At 38.7% G+C, this 26,666-nt stretch overlaps 1 long non-coding RNA gene across 1 annotated transcript in view; it reads left to right on the top strand.

Moving 5' to 3' along the window:
• LOC135198630 (uncharacterized) overlaps positions 1-26,666 on the top strand; it is a 70,062-nt gene that overhangs the window by 34,151 nt on the left and 9,245 nt on the right. The window contains exons 2-3 of the long non-coding RNA XR_010310848.1: positions 23,764-23,953; positions 24,916-25,051. This is a non-coding gene — a long non-coding RNA (uncharacterized LOC135198630). The remainder of the gene's footprint in view (positions 1-23,763; positions 23,954-24,915; positions 25,052-26,666) is intronic.

Here is a 26,666-nt window from a genome sequence, read left to right as displayed (position 1 = left end):
TAACATTTTTGGAGTTTTTTTCTGCATTATGGAGGCTAAAACATTTGCACTTGGAGTTTTTTTGCTTTTTACATTATGTAGGCTAAACATTTGGAGTTTTTTTTTTCCTGCATTATGGAGGCTAACATTTAGAAATTTTTTCTGCATTATGGAGGCTAGCATTTTGGAGTTTTTTTCTGCATTATGGAGGCTGAAACATTTGGAGTTTTTTTTCTCTGCATTATGGAGGCTAAAACCCTTTGGATTTTTTTCTGCATTAGGTTGGGAGGCTAACATTTGGAGTTTTTTTCTGGAATTATGGAGGCTAATTTATTTGGAGTTTTTTTTCTCATTCTGGAGGGTAACTTGGGAGTTTTTTTCTCATTAAAAATTGGAGGCTAACTTTGGGTTTGTTTTTTTTCTGCATTATGGAGGCTAACATTTTGGAGTTTTTTTTTCTTCATTATGGAGGCTAACATTTGGAGTTTTTTTTCTGCATTATGGAGGCTAACATTTGGAGTTTTTTTTCTGTATTTATGGAGGCTAACATTTGGAATTTTTTTCTGCATTATGGAGGCTAACATTTGGAGTTTTTTTCTGCATTATGGAGGCTAACTTTGGAGTTTTTTCTCTTTCTGGCATTATGGAGGCTAACATTTGAGTTTTTTTTCTGCATTTCTATGGAGGCTAACGTTTGCATTTGGAGTTTTTTTCGCATTTATGGAGGCTAACATTTGAGTTTTTTTCTGCATTATGGAGGCTAACATTTGCATTTGGAGTTTTTTTTCTGCATATGGAGGTTAAACATTTGGAGTTTTTTTCTGGATTATGGAGGCTAACATTTGGAGTATTTTTCTACATTATTTGCAGGCTAACATTTGGAGTTTTTTTCTACATTATGGGGAGGCTAACATTTGGAGTTTTTTGTTTTCTACATTATGGAGGCTAACATTTGCAGTTTTTTCTGTATTATGGAGGCTAACTTTTGCTCTTGGAGTTTTTTCTACCATTAAGATTTTTTCTACATTATGGAGGCTAATATTTGGAGGTTTTTTTCTGCAAGTGGAGGCTACCATTTGGATTTTTTTTTTCTGCTTATGGAAAAGGCTAACATTTGGGAGTTTATTTTTCGCATTTTTATGGAGGCTAAACATTTGTTGAAGTTTTTTTTTTTCTGCATTATGAGGCTAACTTTGGAGTTTTTTTCGGCCTTTGGAGCTAACATTTTTGGGAGTTTTTTTTCTGTATTATGGAAGCTAACATTTGGAGTTTTTTTTCTGCATTATGGAGGCTAAACAATTTGGGAATTTTTTTTCTGCATTAATGGAGGCTAACATTTCTGTTTTTTTCTGCATTATGGAGGGCAAATTTGGAGTTTTTTTTCTGCATATGGGAGGCTAACGTTTTGGCTTTTGGAGTTTTTTTTTCTGCATTTAGGGAGGCCTAACATTTGAGTTTTTTCTGCATTATGGAGGCTAACATTTGCATTTGGAGTTTTTTTTTTTCTTGCATTATGAGGTTCACATTTGGAGATTTTTTTCTTCATTGGAGGAGGCTAACATTGGAGTAATTTTTTCTACATTATGGAGGCTAACATTTGATTTTTTTTTTTTTTTTTACGGTTATGGAGGCAACATGGAGTTTTTTTTGTATTTGGAGCTAACATTTGGACTTGGTTTTTTTTTCTACATTATGGGTGGTTTTTCTACATTATGGAGGCTAATATTTTGGAAGTTTTTTTTTCTGCAGTATGGAGGCTGACATTTGGAGGTTTTTTTCTGCATTATGGAGGCTACTTTGGAGTTTTTTTTTGCATTATGGCGGCTAACTTAAGGATTTTTTCTTTTTTCTGCATTAATGGAGGGCTAACATTAGGAGTTTTTTTCTGCAATTATGGATGCTAACATTTGGAAGGTTTTTTTTTCTTTTTACTTATGAGGCTAACATTTTTTGGATTTTTTTTCTGCATGTGGAGGCTAAGGCCATTTGCATTTGAATTTTTTCCTGCATTAATGGAGGCTAACATTTGGAGTTTTTTCTGCATTATGGAGGCTAACATTTGGTAGTTTTTTTTCTGCTTATTGAGGCTAACTTTGGGAGTTTTTTCTGCTTATGGAAGCTAATAATTTTTTTGAGAGGTTTTTTTCTAATTATGGGGAGGCTAACATTTGCTTGGAAGTTTTTTTTATTTTTACGAGGCTAACATTTTGGAGTTTTTTCTGCATTATGGAGGTTCTTAATCATTTGCAGTTTGGGTTTTTTTCTGCATTATGGAGGCTATCATGTGGAGTTTTTTTTCTTCATTAGGATTTCTAATTATTTTTGAGTTTTTTCTACTTATGGAGGCTAACATTTGGAGTTTTTTCTACATTATGGAGGCTAACATTTGGATTTTTTTTTCTGCATTATGGAGGCTAACATTTGCACTTGGAGTTTTTTTCTACATTATGTGGCTAACATTTGAGTTTTTTTTCTACATTAGGGAGGCCTAACATTAGGAATTTTTTTTCTGCATTATGGAGGCTAGGCATTTGGAGATTTTGTTTTTTTCTGCTTATGGAGGCTTAACATTGAGTTTTTTTCTGATTATGGAGGCTACATTTGATTTTTTTGCTGCATTATGGAGGCTAAACAGGGTTTTTCTGCATTATGGAGGCTAACATTTGAAGGGTTTTTTTTCTGATTAGGGAGGCTACATTTGGAGTTTTTTTCTGCCATTATGGAGGGGCTAACATTTGGAGTTTTTTTTCTGCATTATGGAGGCTAACATTTGGAGTTTTTTCTGCATTATGGAGGCTAACATTTGGAGTTTTTTTCTGCATTATGGAGGCTAACATTTGGAGTTTTTTTTCTGTATTTATGGAGGCTAACATTTGGGAGGTTTTGTTTTTTTCTCGGTTATGGAGGCTAACATTGGAGTTTTTTTTTCTGCCTTATGGAGGCTAACATTTGGAGTTTTTTCTGCTTTATGGAAGCTAACATTTGGGTTTTTTTCTTTATTCAGTAACATTTGGAGTTTTTTTCTGCGTTATGGAGGTTACATTTGGCGTTTTTTTCTGCATTATGGAGGCTTAACATTTGCATTTGGAGTTTTTTTCTGCATTAATGGAGGTTAACATTTGGAGTTTTTTCTGGATTAGGTGGGGGCTAAATTTAGATTTTTCTTTTTCTTATTATGAGGCTAAAATTTGGGAGTTTTTTCTAACTTATGGAGCTAAATTTGGAGTTTTTTTCTACATATGGAGGCTAACATTTTGCAAGTTTTTCTGTATTATAGGAACAAATTTGTACTTGGGAGTTTTTTCTACTTTAAGGGAGTTTTTTTCTCACATTATGGCGGCTAATATTTGGGAGGTTTTTTTGCTGCATTTATGGAGGCTACTTGGGAGTTTTTTCTTCATTATGGAGGCTAAACCTTTGGAGTTTTTTTTCTTTTTGCATTATGGAGGCTAACGGTTTGGCATTTTGGATTTTTTTCTGCATTATGGGGCTAACATTTGGAGTTTTTTTTTTCTGCATTATGGAGGCTAACATTTGCATTGGAGTTTTTTCCTGCAGTTTATGGAGGTTAACATTTGGATTTTTTCTGGATTATGGAGGCTAACCATTTTGGAGTATTTTTCTACATTAGGCAAGGACTAACATTTGGGAGGTTTTTTCTACATTCTGGAGCTAAACATTTGGCTTTTTATATTATGGAGGCTACAAATTTGCCGTTTTTTTCTGTATTCATGGATGGGCTAAAGTTTTTTTTTTTTTTCTTTGGTGTTTTTTCTATATTACAAGGGAGTTTTTCTACAGATGGGAGGCTAATATTTGGAGGTTTTTTTTTTCTGCATTATGGAGGCTAAACATTTGGAGTTTTTTTTCTGCATTATGGAGGGCTAACATTTGGAGTTTATTTTCTGCATTATGGAGGCTAACTTTTTTGAATTTTTTTTTTCTGCATTATGGCGGCTAACAGGTTTGGAGTTTTTTTTTCTGCTTATGGAGGCTAACATTTGGAGTTTTTTTTCTGTATTATGGAAGCTAACGTTTGGAGTTTTTTTTTTCTGCATATGGAGTTTTTTTCACATTTGAAATTTTTTTTCTGCATTATGGAGGCTAACATTTGGAATTTTTTTTCTGCATTATGGAGGGTGGTATTTCATTTGTTTTTTCTGGCATTATGGAGGCTAACGTTTGCATTGGAGTTTTTTCTGCATTATGGAGGCTAACATTTGGAGTTTTTTCTGCATTATGGAGGCTAACATTTGCATTTTGGAGTTTTTTTTCTGCATTATGGAGGTTAACATTTGAGATTTTTTTCTGCTTATGGAGGCTAACATTGGGTATTTTTCTGAAATATGAGGCTAACAATTTGGAGTTTTTCTATACTTATGGAGGCTAACATTTGGAGTTTTTTTCTGTTATATGGAGGCTAACATTTTGTACTTGAGTTTTTTTTCTACATTATGGGTGTTTTTTTCTACATTATGGAGGCTAATATTTGGAAGTTTTTTTTTCTGCAGTATGGAGGCTGACATTTGGAGTTTTTTCTGTCATTATGGAGGCTAACATTGGAGTTTTTTTTTGCATTATGGAGGCTAACATTTAGGAGTTTTTTCTGCATTATGGAGGCAAAACATTAGGTTTTTTTCTGATTAGGGAGGCTAACATTTGGAGGTTTTTTTTCTATTATGAGGCTAACATTTGGAGTTTTTTTCTGCATTATGGAGGCTAACATTTGCATTTTGGTTTTTTTCTGCATTATGGAGGCAACATTTTGGAGTTTTTTCTGCATTTGGAGGTTTTTTTTAACAAAAATTTGGAGTTTTTTTTCTGCATTATTGAGGCTAACATTTTGGAGCTTTTTTTCTGCATTATGGAGCTAATATTTAGATTTTTTTTCTACATTATGGAGGCTAAACATTTGCACTTGGAGTTTTTTACTTATTAGGCTAACATTTGAGTTTTTTCGATTATGGTAGGCTATCATTTTGATTTGGGAGTTTTTCTGCATTTTTTTTTTTATGGAGGCTATCATGTGGAGATTTTTTTCTTCATATGGAGGGCTTAATATTTGAGTTTTTTCTACATTATGGAGGCTAACATTTGGAGTTTTTTCTACATTATGGAGGCTAACATTTTGGATTTTTTTTTCTGCCCTTCTGGAGGCTAACCATTTGCACGGTGGGTTTTTTCTACATTATTGTAGGCTAACATTTGGAGTTTTTTTTTTCTACATTATGGGAGGCTAACATTAGGAGATTTTTTCTGCAATTATGGAGGCTAAGCATTTGGAAGATTTTTTTCTGCATTATGGCGGCTAACATTTGGAGTTTTTTTTCTGCATTATGGAGGCTAAACATTTGGTTTTTTTTGTTTTTGGCTTTGGAGGCTAAACATTTGGATTTTTTTCTGCATTATGGAGGCTAACATTTGAATTTTTTTTTCTGCTTAATGAGGCTAACTTTTGGGTTTGTTTTTTCTGCATAGGAGGCTAACATTTGGAGTTTTTTTGTTTTTTTCTGCTTTGGAGGGCTAACTTTGGAGTTTTTTTTTTCTGCCTTATGGAGGGCTAAACATTTGGAGTTTTTTTCTGCATTATGGAGGCCTAAACATTTGGAGTTTTTTTCTGTTATGGAGGCTAAACCATTTGGAGCTTTTTTGCATTATTGCGGCTAACTTTTTGGAGTTTTTTTCTGCATTATGTAGGCTAACATTTGGATTTTGTTTTTTCTGCATTATGGAGGGCTAACATTTGGGAGTTTTTTCTGCATTATGGAGGCTAACGTTTGCATTTGGAGTTTTTTTTTCTGCATATGGAGGCTAACATTTGGAGTTTTTTCTGCATTATGGAGGCTAAACATTTGCATTTGGAGTTTTTTCTGCATTTATGGAGGTTAACATTTGGGATTTTTTCTGGATTATGGTGGCTAATATTTTGGAGTATTTTTCTACATTATGGAGGCTACCATTTTTGGAGTTTTTTTCTACATTATGGAGGCTAACATTTGGAGTTTTTCTACATTATGGAGGCTAACATTTGCAGTTTTTTCTGTATTATGGAGGCTAACATTTGTACTTGGAGTTTTTTCTACATTAATTGTTTTCTACATTATGGAGGCTAATATTGGAGGTTTTTTTCTGCAGTATGGAGGCTAACATTTGGAGTTTTTTTCTGCATTTGGGGCCTAACATTTTGGAGTTTTATTTTTCTGCATTCTGGAGGCTAAAAACTTTGAATTTTTTTTTCTGCATTATGGCTAAACATTTGGAGTTTTTTTTTCTGCATTAATTGGAGGCTAACTTTTGGAGTTTTTTTTTCTGTATTAATGGGAAACTAAATTTGGAGTTTTTTTTCTGCACTTATGGAGGCTATCATTTGGAATTTTTTTTCTGCATTATGGGGGCTACATTTTGGAATTTTTTTTCTGCATTATGGAGGCTAACATTTGGAGTTTTTTCTGCATTATGGAGGCTAACGTTTGCATTTGGAGTTTTTTTTTCTGCATTATGGAGGCTAACATTTGGAGTTTTTTCGCATTATGGAGGTAACATTTGCATTTGGAGGTTTTTTCTGCATTATGGAGGTTAACATTTGGAGTTTTTTCTGCATTTAGGAGGCTAACCATTTGGGATATTTTTTCTACATTTGGAGGCAACATTGGAGTTTTTTCTACATTATGGAGGCTAACATTTGGAGTTTTTTCTGTTTATTGGAGGCTAACCTTGTACTGGAGCAATTATGGGTGTTTTTTCTACATTTGCTAATATTTGGAATTTTTTTTTTTCTGCAGTTTTTATTGGCAGGGTAAAACATTTGGAGTTTTTTTCTGCATTATGGAGGCTAACATTGGAGTTTTTTTGCATTATGGAGGCTTTTTTAACATTTGAAGTTTTTTTTCTGCATTATGGAGGCTAACATTTGGAGTTTTTTTTCCTGTATTTTTATGGAGGCTAACATTTGGAGTTTTTTTTCTGCATTATGGAGGCTAACATTTGGAGTTTTTTTCTGGCATTATGGAGGCTAACATTTGGAGTTTTTTTCTGCATTTATGGGAGGCTAACATTTGAGTTTTTTTTTTTCTGCTTTATGAGGCTACGGTTTGATTTGGGAGTTTTTTGCTTTTTGCATTATGGAGGCTAAATTTTGGAGTTTTTTCTGCATTATGGAGCTAAACATTTGCTTTGAGTTTTTTTTTTTTTTTTCTGCATTATGGAGGTAACATTTGGAGTTTTCTGCATTATGGAGGCCTAACATTTGGAGTCTTTTTTCTACAAATTATGGAGGCTAACATTTTGGAGTTTTTTTCTACTTATGGAGGCTAACATTTGGAAGTTTTTTCTGTTTTTTATGGAGGCTAACCTTTGTACTTTCGAGTTTTTTTCTATTGGGTGGGGTTTTTTTTCTACATTATGGAGGCTAATATTTGGAAGTTTTTTTTTTCGCAGTATTGGGAGGGTAACATTTGGAGTTTTTTCTGCATTATGGAGGCTAACAATTTTTGGGTTTTTTTTCTGCCTTCTGGAGGCATTGGAGTTTTTTTTCTGCATTATGGAGGCTAACATTTGGAGTTTTTTTTCTGCATTTGGAGGCTAACATTGGAGTTTTTTTTTCCTGTATTATGGAGGCTAACATTTGGAGGGGGTTTTTTTTCTGCATTATGGAAGGCTAACGTTTGGAGTTTTGTTCATGAAACTTACCTGTCAGATATATATATAGCTGTATTCTCCGACGTCCGACAGAATTTCAAAACTCCCGGCACACGCATGTGGGCGGCCAGGTGGTTAGTACCCATTCCCGCCGCTGGGAGGCGGATATCAGGAATCATTCCCATTTTCTATTCAGATTTTCTCTGTCGCCGGTCGGTAAACAACTGTTTACAGACCTCCGCCTAGGATTTGAAACTTCTTGTGCTAACTTGAGTATTCTGATTGACTTTTGGTTTTGATTTGGCTTGTTGGCTTGGCATACGTGATAGTGGATTTGATTTGAATTTGGCTTTGACTTTTCTTTGATTACGATGTTCTGGATCTAGCGCTGCTGAGCTTCAGGGTGTGGTAAGGTGCATGAATGTAAGGTGAGGTGCAAGAAAGCTTCGGTAGACCCTCATTCAGTGTGCTCGAAATGTCGTGTCGATGTATGTATGTTGAATGATAGATGCATCGAGTGAGCAATTGACTGAATTGAATGGAAGGCATATGATTCTTACGTGAAAAAGCTTGAGCGTGATAGAATCAGGAGGTCTTCCTCTAGGAGTGCTTCTGTGAGTAGAAGTCAAGGTAGAATTGTGTCTCCATTAAATCCTCCTGCAGATGTAATTCAACCAGATCCTGTTGTATTGCCGAACAATCAGAGTGTCTGCAGAAGGAAGCGTATTAGTTTACGATCATGGAGTCGATTCGCGCCTTGGAATCTAAGTGATTGCTCTACAGTCAATGTGAATTGTGATAAAAGTGTTAGTGCATCTAGTGTAGTGGAAGGGGTGTCAGATCGGTCCCATAATGCCTCTAGGCCTAGCCCCTGCCGGACTCCCAGGCCTTAGGGAGAGGGCACGCCGAAAGCCGAAGGAGGGTTACGGGATCTAATTGACCGGTCTGATGTCCCTTCGGCAGAAACTGAGGACGAATCTCAGGCTGCCGGTGTTCGTGCACGGGCACGAATACTTAAAGAGTGCTTCTCTTCTTCCGAGACTTCCTCTCCTCGCCGAGGTTGGGACGCTCGGAAGACCTCTCAAGGGGAGAGCGCAGGGGCGCAAGTTGTCGCACAAGCGGCCGTCGCTCTTGTCGCCCTCTTAAGAGAGGTTTCAGAGAAGAGACGCTTCACGTCCTTCTGATCGTTATGTAGATTCGTCACCTGAAGATTTTGAAGCTTTTCCGCCACAGAAAAGGAACAAGGCTTCATCAGGGGAGGACTCTTTCGAGCGTCCAGTCGCTCTAAGCTTGTTCCTGAGTTGAAGGAAAGGGCATCCCTCGCCATCTTACTCGCACAGGATGAGTCCTTCTCCTGATCGAGAACTTTCCCTTCAAGGAAAATGCTTTGGGAAATGCAGAGACAGTTAGCCTCCTTTTTTGAGAGAAAGGAGGCAGAAACTATCATAGAAGGAAGGATAGGTGGCTGCCTGTTAAGAGAACTAGGCAGTCCCCGGCTCCTACTCCGCGTTTTTTCGGGGGCCTTTGAGTCTAACTCCTAGTAGCCGACGCATTAGAGAACGTGATTACGTTCCTCATGAAAGGGCGTCTAGGAGAGACGAATTTGACAGAGACTGGAGTTGTCGCACAAGCGGCCAGCGTCTTTGTCAAAAGGCCGAGAACGCTCAAGAATCAGATCGGAACGTCAAGCTTTGCATGTTGATGATCACGCTCGGCGTCTTAAACAACGAAGCGCTTACCAGACTCGAGAAGACGCTTTTCAAGACGCGCGGATCGCTCGCCAAGACGCTCCAACTGACGCTGTTCAGGACGCACGGCGTCCTACACATCATGACGCTCAGCAAGACGCTCAAGCTGACGCTGTTCAGGACGCACGGCGTCCTTCACATCATGACGCTCAGCAAGACGCTCTTCAGGAACGCACGGCGTTCTTCACATCAGGATGGTTTCTGCAGGACCTTTCTCAGAACGCACGGCGCCTTGCATATTGGGACGCTTTCCAGGACAATCAACAGTTGAGTCCGAAACGTAAGGATGTTTTCTCAGGTTAAAGTGTCGAAGTCATCGCGATCTTTGAAAGGGCGCTGATGACCAAGAGAAGATTCGTCTAGTGATCAGCTGCCTACTGATGATGACGAACCCAATGCGTCAGCGGCGTCAGACTATAAGACGTTGACGGATTTTACTTAAGAAATTATTCCAGAATTTTCAAGCGCCATTCCTTGCTCTCCACCTTCACAATTTGCTTCATCGAAGGCCAGAAGGCCCCTGGCGTTCGTTAAGATGGCCACTTCGCTCTCCGCGAAGAGAGCGTTTAAGAGAGTCCAGGAGTTTGGATGGATTCAAGGAAGGTTAAAGGGAAGACTTCTTTTGCACTTCCTCCATCTAGACTGAAAGGGAGAGCCGGGATCTGGTACGAGACAGGAGAAGAAGCAGGATTGAAGGCACCGTCCTCTTCTCAAGGAGATTTCGCCAATTTGGTGGACGCTCCAAGGAGATCTTATTTGTCATCGGCTTAAGGTTTCCTGGAACAATTGACTGGAGACGGATCATCACCTCAAGGGGTTATATAAGACGCTAGAGTGTTTAACTTTTTAGATTGGTGCCTCGGGGCGCTGGATGTACAATCGAGGAGTCAAGACTCAATTTCGCTAGAAGAGCTTTCGAGTGTACTAGCTTGTATGGATAGAGCAGTAAGGGATGGCTCTGATGAGTTAGCATCTCATTTTGCTACAGGTCTGCTTAAAAAGAGAGCTCTCTATTGTAGCTTTACGGCGAAAGCAGTTTCTCCCGCTCAGAAAGCGGAGGTTATTATTCGCCCCCTTTCTCTACGCATTTATTTCCGCAGTCCATGATTAAGGATCTGTCGGTAAATTTGCAAGAAAAAGCAACAAGGGACCTCTTGACTCAATCTTCAAGACGACCTACTCCTCAGGCTTCTACTTCAACAGCTCCAGCACCCAAGAAGAAATTTAAGCCCTTTCGTGGAGCACCTTCCTCTAGAGGTTCCTCGAGAGGAAGGGGGTCCTTCAGAGGTAAGATCTCTTCTACCAAGAAGGGAAAAAATTGACATTTCTGCCCTTCAGGCACCTGTAGGTGCGAGACTCACCTTATTTTGCTCAGGCATGGAGGACGATAGGGGCGGACACCTGGACCCTAGAGTGATCGAGAGAGGATACAAGATCCCTTTCCTCTCTACGCCTCCTTTGAGCACGAAGCCGATAGACCTGTCGCCCGCATACCAGGTCAGAGAAGCAACAGATCTTACTCGACCTTCTAGATCAAATGTTGGAAAAGAAGGCCGTAGAGGAAGTTCTGATGCTGGATTCCCCAGGCTTCTACAACAGGTTTATTCCTGGTTCCGAAGCAGTCTGGGGATGGAGACCTGTCCTAGACGTCAGCAGACTGAACATTTTTGTAAAGAAAGAAAATTCAGGATGGAAACTTCTCAGTCTGTGCTAGGGAGCCTTGAGACCAGGGGATTGATGGTGTCATTGGACCTTGTTCAAGACGCTTATTTCCACGTCCCGATCCATCCCCAATCAAGGAAGTTCCTGAGGTTCGTCTTAAAAGGACAGTCTTCCAGTTAGGGCTCTGTGCTTCGGTCTGAGTACGGCGCCGATGGTTTTTACTTTCCTCATGCGGAATGTGCGAAATGGCTTCACCTATCGAAAATAAGAGTCTCGCTCTACCTGGACGACTGGCTAATCAAGTCGCCTTCGAAGTCAAGGTGCCTGGAGGACCTTCAGACGACATTACAGCTGACGAAAGGCCCATGGGCCTTATAGTAAAATACGAAAAAGTACCCAATCTGATCCCCACGCAGGTCCATCGTGTATCTAGGGGATTCAGATGGATTCAGCGGCTTTTCAAGCTTTTCCATCAAAGGAACGTCAGCAGAGATGCTTAGAGAAAGTGTTAGCCTTTCTTAGGGAAAGAAACATGCTCGGTCGAAGGAATGGATGAGTCTGCTGGGAACCATTTCTTCGCTGGAGAAGTTGTTTCCCTGGGAGGTTGCACCTCAGGCCACTCCAGTTTTTTATGGCAGAAAACTGGAAAGACAAGAATCTAGACTCGACTTTGATTATATCAAAAAACGGGTTCAAGGATCATCTGAAGTGGTGGCAAGATCTGACCAAACTCTCGGAAGGGATTGTCCCTCAAGCTTTTGAGCCCCGACCTAGTGTTGTTCTCAGACGCCTCCATGGTGGGCTGGGGAGCAACACTAGGAAAGAGGAAGTGTCAGGCCTCTGGAGAGGGGAACAGAGGTCCTGGCACATAAACTTAAAAGAATTGGAGGCTATTCGGTTGGCTCTTCAGTTCTTCGAAGAACGATTGGTGAGCCGAGTTGTCCAGATCAACTCGGACAACACTACGGCTCTCGCTTACATAAAAAAGCAGGGGGGGACACACTCTCGGTCACTGTTCGTGATAGCGAGAGACATCCTTCTATGGGCGAAGGCTCGAAACATAGTGATCCTGACAAGGTTCATTTCAGGAATTCAAATGTTCGAGCGGATCTTTTAAGCCGTCGACATCAGATGCTTCCCACAGAATGGACCATACATCTAGAAGTTTGTCAAGAGCTATGGAAGTTGTGGGGACGGCCGCTAGTCGACCTCTTCGCAACCTCGAAAACGAAGAGGCTTCCGATTTATTGCTCTCCAGTACTCGACCCGGAAGCAATAGCGGTGTAGAATGCCATCCTTATGGGATGGACGGGGATGGGATGTGTAACGCCTTTCCCCCGTTCAAACTCTTAGGAGAGGTAACAAGGAAGTTTGCGGCGTCGCCAGGAGCGGAGAATGACTCTGATCGCCCCCTTTTGGCCCTCAAGCGATTGGTTCACGGAGGTCATGTCTCCTTCTGGTAGACTTCCGAGACCCTGCCAGAGAGAGTCGATCTTCTCAAACAGCCCCACTTCGAGAGGTACCACGGAAACCTCTCCGCTCTGAGTCTGACTGCGTTCAGGACTATCAAGAAGTTGGCCAGAGCGAGAGGTTTTTCAAGATCAGTGGCAGAGGCTATTGCCAATGCGAGAAGAGCTTCCTCTCGAGCAGTTTATCAGTCGAAGTGGACTGTCTTCAGGAGATGGTGTAGGAAGAAAGGTATTTCCTCCTCCACGACCTCTGTGAACCAAATCGCTGAGTTTCTCCTGCATTTGAGAAATGTGGACAAATTAGCAGTGCCCACAATAAAAGGATATAAGAGCCATGCTGTCAGCTGTCTTCCGCCACAGAGGATTAGATCTGACAAATGATAAAGATCTTCACGATCTTTTGAGATCGTTTGAGACAACCAAAGTACTACAACCAAAGGTTCCATCATGGAACCTTGATGTAGTTCTAAGATTCTTGATGTCGGCTCCCTTTGAACCTATGCATGCTGCCTCATTGAGAGACACTACTAGAAAGGCGATTTTTCTAACTGCTCTTGCTACGGCAAAGAGAGTTAGTGAAATTCAAGCAATTAGTAAAGATGTGGGTTTCAGAGGACACGTGCAGTGTGCTCCTTGGATCCTAATTTCTTAGCGAAGAATGAGAACCCATCTAACCCCTGGCCAAAAACCTTTGAAATCAAGGGGTTAACAGAGTTCATCGGACAAGAGCCAGAGAGAGTCCTGTGCCCTGCAGGGTGGGCTCTCAAATTTTACATGCAAAAGACCAAAGATTGTCGGGGTCCTTCGGAGAACTTATGGTGTTCTGTTAAGAGACCCGACTTTCCTATGTCGAAGAATGCACTGGCATTCTTTTTGCGAAACACCATCACGGAGGCCCATGCGTCCTGCTCGGATGGTGATATGAAGCTTTTGAAAATAAAAGCCCATGAAGTGAGAGCGGTTGCGACTTCAAATGGCATTTCGAAAGAATATGGCACTTAATGATATCATTAGCGCTACTTTTTGGCGAAGCAACTCTGTGTTTGCTTCACATTACCTGCGGGATGTGAAGACGGCATATGAGAACTGCGAGTCGCTTGGACCATACATATCCGCAGAAATGGTGTTGGGGGCAGGGAGCAGCACAAATACTACCCTATAGAAAAGGGGTAGGTGTGCTTTTTAATTTTGGTGTTGGTTTATGGTTGAAGGGTTGGTTGCTTGAGGCGCCTTCCCTTTCTTTAGCCTAGAAGTTATGGGACTAACTTCGATAGGTTAGGTCAAGGTGGTGGTTTATTTTTAGCTTCGTTGCCCTCACAGTATGGTCAATATGGTCTAGTCACATTGTGGTCACGCCCCCGTTGACAGATCATCTAGAGCGCACCAACTACACAGGTCACTACCTTGTTGGCAACTCTAGTAAAGCAAAAGCAGACTTCGGTGACAGTAATCAAGAAGTCAGCTATGCTAACAGGTAAGGAATCAAGATGTCAATCATCTGCACTTGAGGTGTTTCCTAAATCCTTCTATTCTGTCCCTTCCCACCTCCAATGGTGGGATTCAGCTATATATATATCTGACAGGTAAGTTTCATGAACAAACTTTATTGTATGATACAATAAAGTTTTGTTCATACTTACCTGGCAGATATATATAATTAAAGTACCCACCCACCTCCCCTCAGGGGACAGGGGTGTATGAAAATCTGAATAGAAAAATGGGAATGATTCCTGATATCCGCCTCCCAGCGGCGGGAATGGGTACTAACCACCTGGCCGCCCACTTGCGGGTGTGCCGGGAGTTTTTGAAAATTCTGTCGGACGTCGGAGAATACAGCTATATATATACTGCCAGGGTAAGTATGAACAAACTTTATTGTATCATAACAATAACAAATTTTTTTCTGCGTTTTATTGGAGGCTAACATTTTGGAGTTTTTGTTTTTTTCTGCAATTATGGAAGGCTAAACATTTTTGGAGTTTTTTTCTGCATTATGGAGGCTAACGTTTGCATTTGGAGTTTTTTTCTGGCATTATGGAGGCTTAACATTTGCGAGTTTTTTCTCCATGCAATTATGGGAGGCTAACATTTTGCATTTGGGAGTTTTTTCTGCAATTTATGGAGGTTAACATTTGGAGTTTTTTCTGCCATTATGGAGGCTAACATTTGGAGTATTTTTCTACATTCATGGGAGGGCTAATAAAAAACATTTGGAGTTTTTTCTACATTTATGGAGGCTAACATTTGGAGTTTTTTTGTTCTTGTATTATGGTGAGGGCTAACATTTGTACTTGGAGTTTTTTTTTCTACTTATGGGAGTTTTTCTACATTATAGGAGGCTAACAATGGTTGGAAGCTTTTTTCTGCATTATTGAGGCTAACATTTGGAGTTTTTTCTGCTTTATGGAAGCTAACATTTGGAGTTTTTTTTTTTCTGCATTATGGAGGCTAACATTTGGAGTTTTTTTCTGCATTATGGAGGCTAACATTTGGAGTTTTTTTTTCTGCATTATGGAGGCTAACATTTGGAGTTTTTTTCCTGTATTATGGAGGTTACAGTTGGAGTTTTTTCTGCATTATGGAGGCTAACATTTGGAGTTTTTTTTCTGCATTATGGAGGCTAACATTTGGAGTTTTTTTCTGCATTATGGAGGCTAACATTTGGAGTTTTTTTTCTGCATTATGGAGGCTAACATTTGGAGTTTTTTCTGCATTATGGAGGCTAACATTTGGAGTATTTTCTACATTATGGTGGCTACATTTTGGAGTTTTTTTCTACATTATGGAGGCTAACATTTGGAGTTTTTTCTGTATTATGGAGGCTAACATTTGTACTTGGAGTTTTTTCTACATTATTGGAGTGTTTTTCTACATTATTGGAGGCTAACATTGGAAGCTTTTGGTTTCTGCGTTAATTTTTTTTTGAGGCTCAACATTTGGAGTTTTTTTCTGCATTATGGATGGGAACATTTGGAGTTTTTTTTTGCATTAATGGAGGCTAACATTTTGGAGTTTTTTTCTGCATTATGGAGGCTAACATTTGGAGTTTTTTTTTTCTGCATTATTGAGGCTAACATTTGGAGTTTTTTTTCCTGTATTATGGAGGTTAAACATTTTTGGAGTTGTTTTCTGGCAATTATGGAGGCTAACATTTGGGAGTTTTTTTTGTTTTTTGCATTAGGGAGGCTAACATTTGGAGTTTTTTTTGATTATGGAGGCTAACATTTGGAGGTTTTTTCTGCATTATGGAGGGTTTTTTAACAATTTGGAGTTCTTCTGCATTATGGAGGCCTAACATTTGGAGGTATTTTTTACATTATGGTTTTTGGCTAACATTTGGAGTTTTTTTCCTACATTATGGAGGCTAACATTTGGAGGTTTTGTTTTCTTATATTATGGACGGCTTAACCATTCGTACTTGAGTTTTTTCTAAACATTTAGGGTTGTTTTTCTACATATGGAGGTTTTTTTAATATTTGGAAGTTTTTTTTCTGCAGTTATGGAGGACTAACATTTTGGAGTTTTTTTCCTTTGGCAGCTATTTTTGGAGGCTGACATTGGAGGTTTTTTCTGCCATTATGGAGGCTAACATTTGGAAGTTTTATTTCGCGATTTTATGGCGGCTTAAAATTAGGAGTTTTTTCTGCATTATGGAGGCTAACCATTTTAGGAGTTTTTTGTTCTGCATATGGAGGCTTAACAATTTGGCGGTTTTTTTTCTACATTAATTGAGGACTAAAATTTGGAGTTTTTTATGCATTTTTATGGAGGTTAACATTTGGCATTGGTAATTTTTTCTTTTGCATTATGGAGGCTAACATTGGAGTTTTTTCTGCATTATGGAGGCTAACATTTGGAGTTTTTTTTCTGCATATTGAGGCTAACATTTGGAGCTTTTTCTGCATTATGGAAGCTAATATTTAGAGTTTTTTTTGTCCACATTATGGAGGCTAACATTTGAACCCTTGGAGTTTTTTGTTACATTATGGAGGCCTAAACATTTTGGAGTTTTTTTTCTGCATTGATGGAGGCTATCAGTTTTGCATTTGGGAGTTTTTTTTCTTGCATTATGGAGGCTACTCATTGGTGGAGTTTTTTTTTCTTGCTTATTGAGCTTAATATTTTGGAGTTTTTTTCTACAGTAAAAAAAATGGAGGCTAACATTTTGGAAGTTTTTTCTAACATTATTTTGGAGGCTTTTTTAACATTTGGAAATTTTTTTTTCTTCATTATGGAGGCTAACTTTGCCTTGGAGTTTTTTTCTTAACATTATGTAGGGCAAATTTGGAGGTTTTTTTTCTGCATTTATGGGGCTACCATTTTTTTTAGGGAGATTTTTTTCTCTGCATTGCATGGAGGCTAAGCATTTGGAGATTTTTTCTGTCTTATTGGATTTTTTTCTACATTTTTGAGGTTTTTTTCTGCATTATGGAGGCCTAACATTTTGGATTTTTTTCTTTTTTCTGGGGGGGGCATTATTGGAGGCTAACATTTGGAGGTTTTTTTCTGCTTATTGGGAGGCCTAACATTTGAAGTTTTTTTTCCTGCAATTATGGAAGGCTTTAGCCATTTGGAGATTTTTTTGCTGCATTATGGAGGCTAACATTTGGAAGTTTTTTTTTTCTGCATTATGGAGGCTAAACATTGGAGTTTTTTTTCTGCATTAATGGAGGCTAACATTTGGAGTTTTTTTTTTCTGCAGTTATGGGGAGGCTAACCATTTGGAGTTTTTTTTCTGTATTTTTCTGGAGGCTACATTTGGCGTTTTTGTTCTGCATTATGGATGGCTAAACATTGGTAGTTTTTTTGCTTGCATTATGGAGGACTAACATTTGGAGTTTTTTTCCTGCATTTTATGGAGGGCTAACATTTGGAGTTTTTTTTGTTTTTCTGCATTATGGGAGGCTAACGTTTGCATTTTGGAGTTTTTTCTGCATTATGGAGGTCTAACATTTGGAGTTTTTTTTCTTGTTGCATTATGGAAGGGCTAACATTTGCATTTGGAGTTTTTTTTTCTCCTGCATTAATGGAGGTTAACATTATGGAGGTTTTTTCTGGAATTATGGTTGGCTAATATTTGGAGTTTTTTAAATTTTTCTCCGATTATGGAGGCTAAACATTTGGAATTTTTTTCTCATTAGGAGGCTAACATTTGGAGTTTTTTCTGCATATGGAGGCTAACGTTTGCATTTGGAGTTTTTTTCTGCATTATGGTTAATGGGGCTAACGTTGGACATTTGGAGTTTTTTTTTCTGATTATGGAGGCTAACATTTGGAGTTTTTTCTGCAGTATGGAGGCTAACATTTTGCATTGGAGTTTTTTCTGCATTATCGGAGGACCATTTGGAGTTTTATGCATTATGGAGGCTAACACTTGGAGTGTTTATTTATACATATGGAGGCTACAACATTCGGAGTTTTTCTACATTATGGAGGCTAACATTTGGAGTTTTCTTCTGCAATTACGGAGGTTAACATTTGAAGTTTTTTTTCTGCATTATGGGAGGCTAACTTTGGAGTTTTTCTGCCATTATGGAGGCTAACATTTGGTCTGTTTAGGAGTTTTTTTCCGTATTACGGAGGCTAACATTTGGAGTTTTTTTCTGCTATTGAGGCTAACATTTGGAGTTTTTTTCTGCATTATGGAGGCTAACATTTGGAGTTTTTTTCTGCATATGGAGGCTAACATTTGGATTTTTCCTGCATATGGAGGCTAACGTTTGCATTTTGGAGTTTTTTTCGCATTATGGAGGGCTAACATTTGGAGTTTTTCTGCATTATGGAGGCTAAACATTGCATTTGGAGTTTTTTTCTGCATATGGAGGGTTAACTTTAGGAGTTTTTCTGCATTATGGAGGCTAAAATTTTGGAGTATTTTTCTACATTATGGAGGCTAAATTTGGAGAGTTTTTTTGCATTATGTGAGGCTAACATTTGGAGTTTTTTTGCTGCATTTATGGAGGATAACATTTGGAGTTTTTCCGTATTAGGAGGCTAACATTGGAGTTTTTTCTGCATTATGGAGGTTAACATTTGGCCGTTTTTTTCGGCTTTATGGAGGCTACATTTGAGTTTTGTTCTGCATTATGAAGGCTAACATTTGGGAGTTTTTTTCTGCATTATGGAAGGCTAACCGTTTGCATTGGAGTTTTTTTTCTGGCATTATGGAGGCTAAATTGGAGTTTTTCTGCATTATGGAGGTAACATTTGCATTGGAGTTTTTTCTGCCATTATGGAGTTAAAAACATTTGGAGTTTTTTCTGCATTATGGAGGTAACATTTGAGTATTTTCTACATTATGGAGGCTAACATTTGGAGTTTTTTCTACATTATGGAGGCTAACATTTGGAGTTTTTTCTGTATATGGAGGGCTAACATTGGTACTTGGAGTTTTTTCTACATTATGGGAGTTTTTACATATGGAGGCTAACATTGGAAGCTTTTTTTTTCTGCTTTATTGAGGCTAACATTTGGAGTTTTTTTTCTGCATTATGGAGGCTAACATTTGGAGTTTTTTTTCTGCATTATGGAGGCTAACATTTGGAGTTTTTTTCTAGCATTAGGAGGCTAAACATTTGGAGTTTTTTTTTCTGCATTATGGAGGCTAACATTGGAGTTTTTTCCTGTATTATGGAGGTTTAACATGGAGGTTTTTTTCTGGCATTATGGAGGCTACATTTGGAGGGTTTTGTTTTCATGGATTAATTGGAGCTACAAATTTGGAGGTGACCAATTGCAATTTTGGAAGGTTTTTTTAACAATTGGGTTTTTTTCTTGCATTATGGAAGGTTAACATTTGGAGTTTTTTTCTGCCATTTATGGAGGCTAAACATTTGGAGTATTTTTCTACAATATTTGGGCTAACATTTGGTTTTTGTTTTTTCTACATTGGGAGGCTAACTTTGGATTTTTTCTTTGGTTTTTTTATTTATGGGATTTGGCTAACATTTGGTACTTGAAGGTTTTTTTCTACATTATTTTTTGTGGGTGTTTCTACAATTATGGGGCTTATAATTTGGAAGTTTTTTTTCGCAGGTAATTGGAGGCTTACATTTGGAGTTTTTTTTCTGCATTTATTTTTGGCCCCCCGGCTTGTTCATTTGGAAGGGTTTTTTTTCTGCTTATTTGGAGCTAACTTTGAATTTTTTTTCTGCATTTATGGAGGCTAACCTTTGGGTTTTTGAGTTTTTTTTCTGCATTATGGAGGCTAACATTTGGAGGCTTTGGGTGCCTGGTTTAATGGAAGGTTTAACATTTGAGTTTCTTCTGGCATTTAGGAAGGCTAACATTTGGAGTTTTTTTCTGGCAATTTTCTATGGAGGCTAAAACATTTGGAAGGTTTTTTTTTCTGGCATTATTTGGAGGTCAACATTGGAGGTCTGCATTATTGGAGGTTAACAACATTTGGAGGTTTTTTCGCATTATGAAGGCTAACAATTTGAGGTTTTTTTTTATTTTTCTACATTATGGTGGCTTACATTTGAGTTTTTTCTACATTATGGAGGCTAACAATTTGGAGGTTTTTTCTGGGTTTTTATTATTTGGAGGCTAACATTTGGTTTTTACTTTTGGAGTTTTTTTCTACATTTATTTTTTTGTTTTTTTTTCTTACAATTATTGGAGGCTAAGATTTGGAAGGTTTGGTTTTTTTCTGCGTATTTTGGAGATTTTTAAACAATGGAGTTTTTTTCGCATATGGAGGCTGTCATTTGGAGGTTTTTTTCTTTGGCATTATGGAGGCTAACATTTGGATCGCATTTATGGAGGCTAAAATTTGGAGGTTTTTTTTCTGCAATTGGAGGCTAACATTTCGAGTTTTTCCTGTATTATGGAGGCTGATTACACTTTGGAAGTTTTTTTCTGCATTATGGAGGCTAACATTTGGAGTTTTTTTCTGCATTATGGAGGCTAACATTTGGAGTTTTTTTTCTGCATTATGGAGGCTAACGGATTTGAGTGGTTTTTTTCTGCATTATGGAGGCTAACGTTTTTTGCATTGTGAGTTTTTTTTCTGCATTATGGAGGCTAACATTTGGAGTTTTTTCTGCATTATGGAGGCTAACATTTGCATTTGGAGTTTTTTCTGCATTATGGAGGTTAACATTTGGAGTTTTTTCTGCATTATGGAGGCTAACATTTGGAGTATTTTTCTACATTATGGAGGCTAACATTTGGAGTTTTTTCTACATTATGGAGGCTAACATTTGGAGTTTTTTCTGTATTATGGAGGCTAACATTTGTACTTGGAGTTTTTTCTACATTATGGGAGTTTTTCTACATTATGGAGGCTAATATTTGGAGTTTTTTTTTTCTGCAGTATGGAGGCTAACATTTGGAGTTTTTTTCTGCATTAGGAGCTAACATTTGGAGTTTTTTTTGTTTTTTTCTGCATTATGGATTTGCTAAACATTTGGAGTGGTTTTTTTCGCATTATGGAGGCTAAAACATTTGAGTTTTTTTTTCTGCATTATGGAGGCTAACATTTGGAGTTTTTTCCTGCATTATGGAGGCTAACATTTGGAGTTTTTTCTACATTATGAAGGCTAAATTTTCGAGTATTTTTTTCTGCATAATTGAGGTTAACATTTTGAGTTTTTTTCTACATTATGGAGGCTAACTTTTCAAGTATTTTTTTCTGCATTATGGAGGCTAACATTTTGAGTTTTTTTTCCCCTTCGTATTATTAATTAATGATTTCTAGTTACAGTTCACCGATCAGTGTCATTGCATTCACTCTGTATCACGAGAATTAACAGCTGCCAAGGACAGTGCTTGATTCCTTATGGTTAATATTTGCCTTTTGTAACTATTGACGTATTAATTTATATACTACTGCGTTGCTTAGTTATTCACAAGGCTATAGATCTTGGCCATTACTTGCACAAATTTTGGGTCGACACATTGTCCAATTATGCAGAATGACTGGCTTCTTTGCTCTAGTTCACTCAACAAGCAGTTTTTCTCTTCATTCTGTTTAATGGCGTTGGTGTCTTGACTGTGATGTTGCTTGCTGTACTTAATTTTGGATAAGTAGTTCGATAAAATGTGTCGTTCGTCGTAGGTAGATTTTGCTCTTCGGTTGGTGGCGCATGCGTGGTGCTGGTCAAGGCCAACGCCAAAGTTGAATGTAGGGTTTCCTGTTTAAGGAACTTTTCTGTATCCCGGGATTTGGGGAAAAATCATGCTATTTCCCAGGATCCCGGGATTTCCCGCATCAGTTGTTGTTAAAAGGTTTTATACTAAGCTTTATTAATGCTTAAATATCTCAGAGCTTCAGTGTATCATACTTTCACTTTGTGTAAAAATAGTTTAACAGCAGTAAACTAGGCTGTCGAATGATACACGTGGTTGATCAAGCACAATTTTATTTAATCTCATTTAATTAATCAGAAAAGTTCTATTAGTTTATATTGATATTATTGGTACCTTTTATATTTAAACTAAATGTAATTTAGAATTAGAAGCTACTGTAATAGGATAATAATCCTTGCTCCATTAAATCTTAGTACATTAACTGCAATCAGTTAACTTGGTTCTTAGTTTTGTAATAAAGAGTCCAGCTTCAACTGACTGATGTTGGTGGTACATTTTTGAGGGCCTGGAATATTTTTTCAAAATTTTGTGCTCTCTCTCCTGTTACCTCAAGCACATTAAATTCCTTTCCTATATGTTTGCAATCATACTCCTTTTTGCCTATGCTGTGAACCTGTTCTGTTGCTGCCTGTAGTTAGCAACTGTCATTTCTTCTTCAATAGATATATCCAAATTCTCATTATTCCTAAGGGCAACGAGAACTGTATTCCTCCTTTCATTTATTCTTTTGAATAAGGAACTTTTCAGCTTAACTGAAAATGGAGAATTTTGCTCATCCAGTTCTTTTAATATGAATAAAAATATACCCTCTGAACTAAGCAAAGTTGTACTTCTGTTTCCCAGCCTTTCTCCCTCTTTTTTCACTTTCTCGTATCCAAATAATTTACACCACGACTTGTAATAGCTGTGCATCGGAAATAAATAATACCAGTAAAAATCCCGGGATATAACTCAAATCCCAAGAAATATAAGAAGCACATTTTGCTCCAACCCGGGAAGGAAATCCTACACCGAACAGCTGAGTTAATAATATATGATGATCTAGGCTTTACTTACCTCAAAATGTTCTGAAAGGACAATATATACAAGAGTAGTATACATATAATTACATTCTGTATAATTACAATCTGCCTAATTACTTTTACTTTATCTTCCCGCCACTTGCCAGTGGCATAAGGCTTATATAGTTCCTCTCCAACTGTCTCTTTCCTGAACCATTTCCCTCGCTTCCTCCTCTAGGTTCTGGATTTCCTCATCAAGATGTCTGACAATTATGTCTATCCATCTAGTTCTTGGCCTTCCCAGTGGTCTTCTTCCTATTTGTACTGCTCTCAGTGCTCTCGTGGGGTCTCTTTCCCCATCCATCCTCTCTAACATGTCCAAACCGTTTCAGCCTTTCCCTCTTCAGCCTGATACTGACTGGCCTTTGCCTCAATCTCATCCTGATGTCTTCATTCCTAACATAATCTCCCCATTTAATGCCAAGTATCCTTCTCAGCAGCTTCATCTCAATAGCATCCTACCTTCTCTCCTTTGTTCTGGTCAGTGCCCAGGTGGACCATACATCAGGACTGGTAGTACTACTGCATTAAATATTCTCATCTTGGTTTTCAAGCTGATTTCATGCCTTGACCACACGTTTCTTCTCAGAACTTAGAGCTCTTGCTACTCCTAGTTTTCTTCTTTGTATATCCTCAATTTGCCTTCCGTCTGCACTGTTGTAAAGAATAAGTTATCACCAGTTCATACAGTACATTATGTTAACAAAAGTATGAAATGCTCTTAAGGACAAACCTTTCTGGAGACGTCTACTGTCACACAATAATTAGGCAGCAAATGGCACCCTGGAGTAGAATGGAATATAGAATCTAGGCCACCACAGGACAAGCGCTGGTACCTTTGAGGTCATTCAGCGCTGCAAGGGAAATTGACAGTTAAGAAGGTTTGACAGATGTAACGAAGAAAACCTCAAAGCAATTGCACTGTGAAACAGTTGTTAGAGAAAGTGGAAAGTCAGGTGGAAGAAAAAATATGAACGGGGAGACAGTAAGAGGAATGAGAGGTGTTTAATCTTGGAGCCGAAGGGCTACATTGCATAATAGTCTACCATAGAAATTTTCAATTCTTTGAAAGACATTTTAATATTATTGACAATTTTCTTTTTTGTTTTTCAGGTTGGGGCTTCAACTTGCATTACTCGCAGGACGAGGATTCTCTCCTACAGGAAGCTGGTTCCTAATAGGATATGAAGGATGCTGGAATCACAAGCTGGAGGGAAGGTGAAGGATTCTTGGTGCCAATTGGATCGTTCATTCCTGGAACCTAACAAGCTAATAGGATCGGAAATTTCTGGATCATAATAAGGTAATGATGAGGAGAATCATCCTGTTGTCCAAAGGCTGTTGGCGGTGATCCTTTGATCGGAAGTTTTGTTGGTATCATCCATTTCAAATTGGTGATAGGTCAACATTAGTCATTAAAACTTTAGCAACAGAATAAGTTGAGTGTAGTCGCTGATCAAAGAGATGTGTTCAAATTCACGTGAAAACAGTCGAACTTGGGCAGCGGTTTTTGACTGTGAGGACTAATATACTTACAAAGCAAGATTGGTTACTGTGCTGGGAAATTATTGGCCACTCAAAGTTCTCAGTCGCCAAGACTTCAAGGGAGAGTCCGTTGCAAAGGCAAATTATTACTACTACTGTTATTACGCAGTCCTTTACAAAGACAAATTACTACTACTACTACCACCACCACCACCTCGAGATCACGATACCCAAGTCATAACATTTTTCACTTACAGATGAAGTTGTGTTTTCACCTTAAAGGGTTCATAGAAACTAAGGTGACATTCGTAACTATCCTCTCTGAGAAATTAAAAGTCAAACAGTTAATATAACAATAATAATCTCCATTTAGGAATCTGGTATCAAGTAATGGATCTGACATTCGAAATTTTTGCACGAGTTCAATAGAAACGTAGTTTGGGGTTAGCTGCATCTTAGCATATCTCATTGATTTATCTGTTAGTTAGATGGTTATATTATCTCCCCAATAGGAATCTAGGGTCAAGCTAAGGGTAATTTACATGATGACAATTTGGCTCTTAAAGTAAAAGGAATTTACCAGAATTTACCACTTAACGCTCGCATCAGTGCGAATTGGTCAGCTTAAATGTCCGTCCATAACTGTTGAAAACCAAGTGACTCCTTTTATAATACATGAGGTATTTTCAGCTATTGACAGAATGCTTTTCGACCTACCTTAAGAAATTCCAATATGATTGTTGGAAGTGTTATGATGTCTAAAGTTCATTTCCTTTTCAGGTTTGGGCACTGTGACTTAGCAGTACAAGAGGATTAGCGTGCCCCCTTCATATGAGTACTGGTCTCGTTCGCCAGAGGGAAACTGAAAGACTTCTGATACTTTAACAGGATGAGATATGACTGGAGCCCTACCAAGGTAAATTTAAAAGGATAGCTGTATACTGTATAGGGTAATGATTCACACTTGGGTGCCACAGACAGTCCTTAGCGGCACCGCAGGACTGTCATGAATTTTGTATTAGCTAGATTATCTCAATGAACATTGTGAAAAAAGTTTGCAGAAGTCTTCATATAATAGTCAGTGTGTATACTCTAACAAAACACACACACACTGTTGGGATGGTGAAAAAAGGGTGCCACGGTAATGATTACATTAGTAAGGATGCCATCACCAAAAATAGATCTAGAACCACTGGTATACAGACGCAATTTCTGCTGTGATCAGAAGAGTGCATTTGCATATTTATTCCCGACTTTGTTCTGGATTAAAACTCCTGATTAGTAGAATAGTTTGGTGACTCGGAACGTCTGATTAAACTGGACGTGCTCCTAAAATACTGAGAACGAAGTCAGCCCTTATAATGCATCAGGTTTGAAAACGGAAGTGAGATAAGTGTTGGAAGAAATTCTGGCTTATACTTAAATGACGTCCATCATATAACATTTTGCTGTTCTTGCATATGAAATTTTTGTGCAATAATTCATTAAAATTATTTTATTAAGAATTTGGGATGTTAGCCAGTTACCCCCAAGGGTTTTCGGGGGCGGGGTGGGGGTGGTCTTTATCTAGGACAAATATTTCTTGGTGGTCATTGCCTTTTAAGATATTTACTGTTTTGATTGTTTTGACGGTCATTCCCAACGGGTTTATAGTAAAGAGGCAGCAAAGTGGATACATAGCTGGTTAAAACCCCCGGCGGTGGGGTCGGGTGTCATTATCTAGGATAGATCCAAATTTGCATATTTTCACGTGCCCCGTAGGGGGTTAGTGTACCGTCAGTGCACCACTTACATTGCACTGTATGCATTACTTAAGGTTCTTTGCAGTGTGCCTTCGGCCCCCAGCTGCAGCCCCTTTTCTTTCTTTTACTGTACCTCCTTTCATATTCTTTCTTCCATCTTACTCTCCACCCTCTTTTAACAATTGACTCTTAGTGCAAGTGCGAAGTTTTCCTCCTGTTACACCTTTCAAATCGTTTACTGTCAGTTTCAGTTTCAGCGCTGAATGGCCTCGTAGGCCCCAGTGCTGAATGACCTCGTAGCTGGTAGGTCCCATTGCTATATGACCTCGTATTTAGCTGGTAGGCCCCAGTGCCTAAATGACTCGAAAATAGCTGGTAGGCCAAGTGGCTAAATGACCTCGTAGCTGGTAGGTCCCCAGTGCTAAATGAACCTGACCTCGTAGCTGGTAGGTCCAGTGCTAAATGACCTCGTAGCTGGTAGGTCCCAGTGCTGAAAAATGACCTCGTAGGCTTAGCCCCCCAGTGCTGAATACCTCGGTACCCTGGTAGGTCCCAGTGCTGAATGACCTCGTAGCTGGTGGGCCCCAGTGCTGATGACCCCCTCGTAGCTGGTAGGCAGTGCGAATGACCTCGTAGCTGGCGGTACGGTCCCCCCCAGTGAACTGAATGATCCTCGTAGAACTGGTAGGCCCCAGTGCTGAATGACCTCGTAGCTGGTAGGCCCCAGTCCCTAGTGACTGAATGACCTCGTAGCTGTGGTTAGTCCCAGTGCTGAATGACCTCGTAGCT

This window comes from Macrobrachium nipponense, chromosome 22 (genome assembly GCF_015104395.2).
Source record: "Macrobrachium nipponense isolate FS-2020 chromosome 22, ASM1510439v2, whole genome shotgun sequence".
In the NCBI taxonomy this organism is placed as follows: Eukaryota; Metazoa; Arthropoda; class Malacostraca; order Decapoda; family Palaemonidae; genus Macrobrachium; species Macrobrachium nipponense.
The sequence above is the reverse complement of the archived record's forward strand: the minus strand, read 5'-3'. Positions and strand labels throughout refer to the sequence as shown.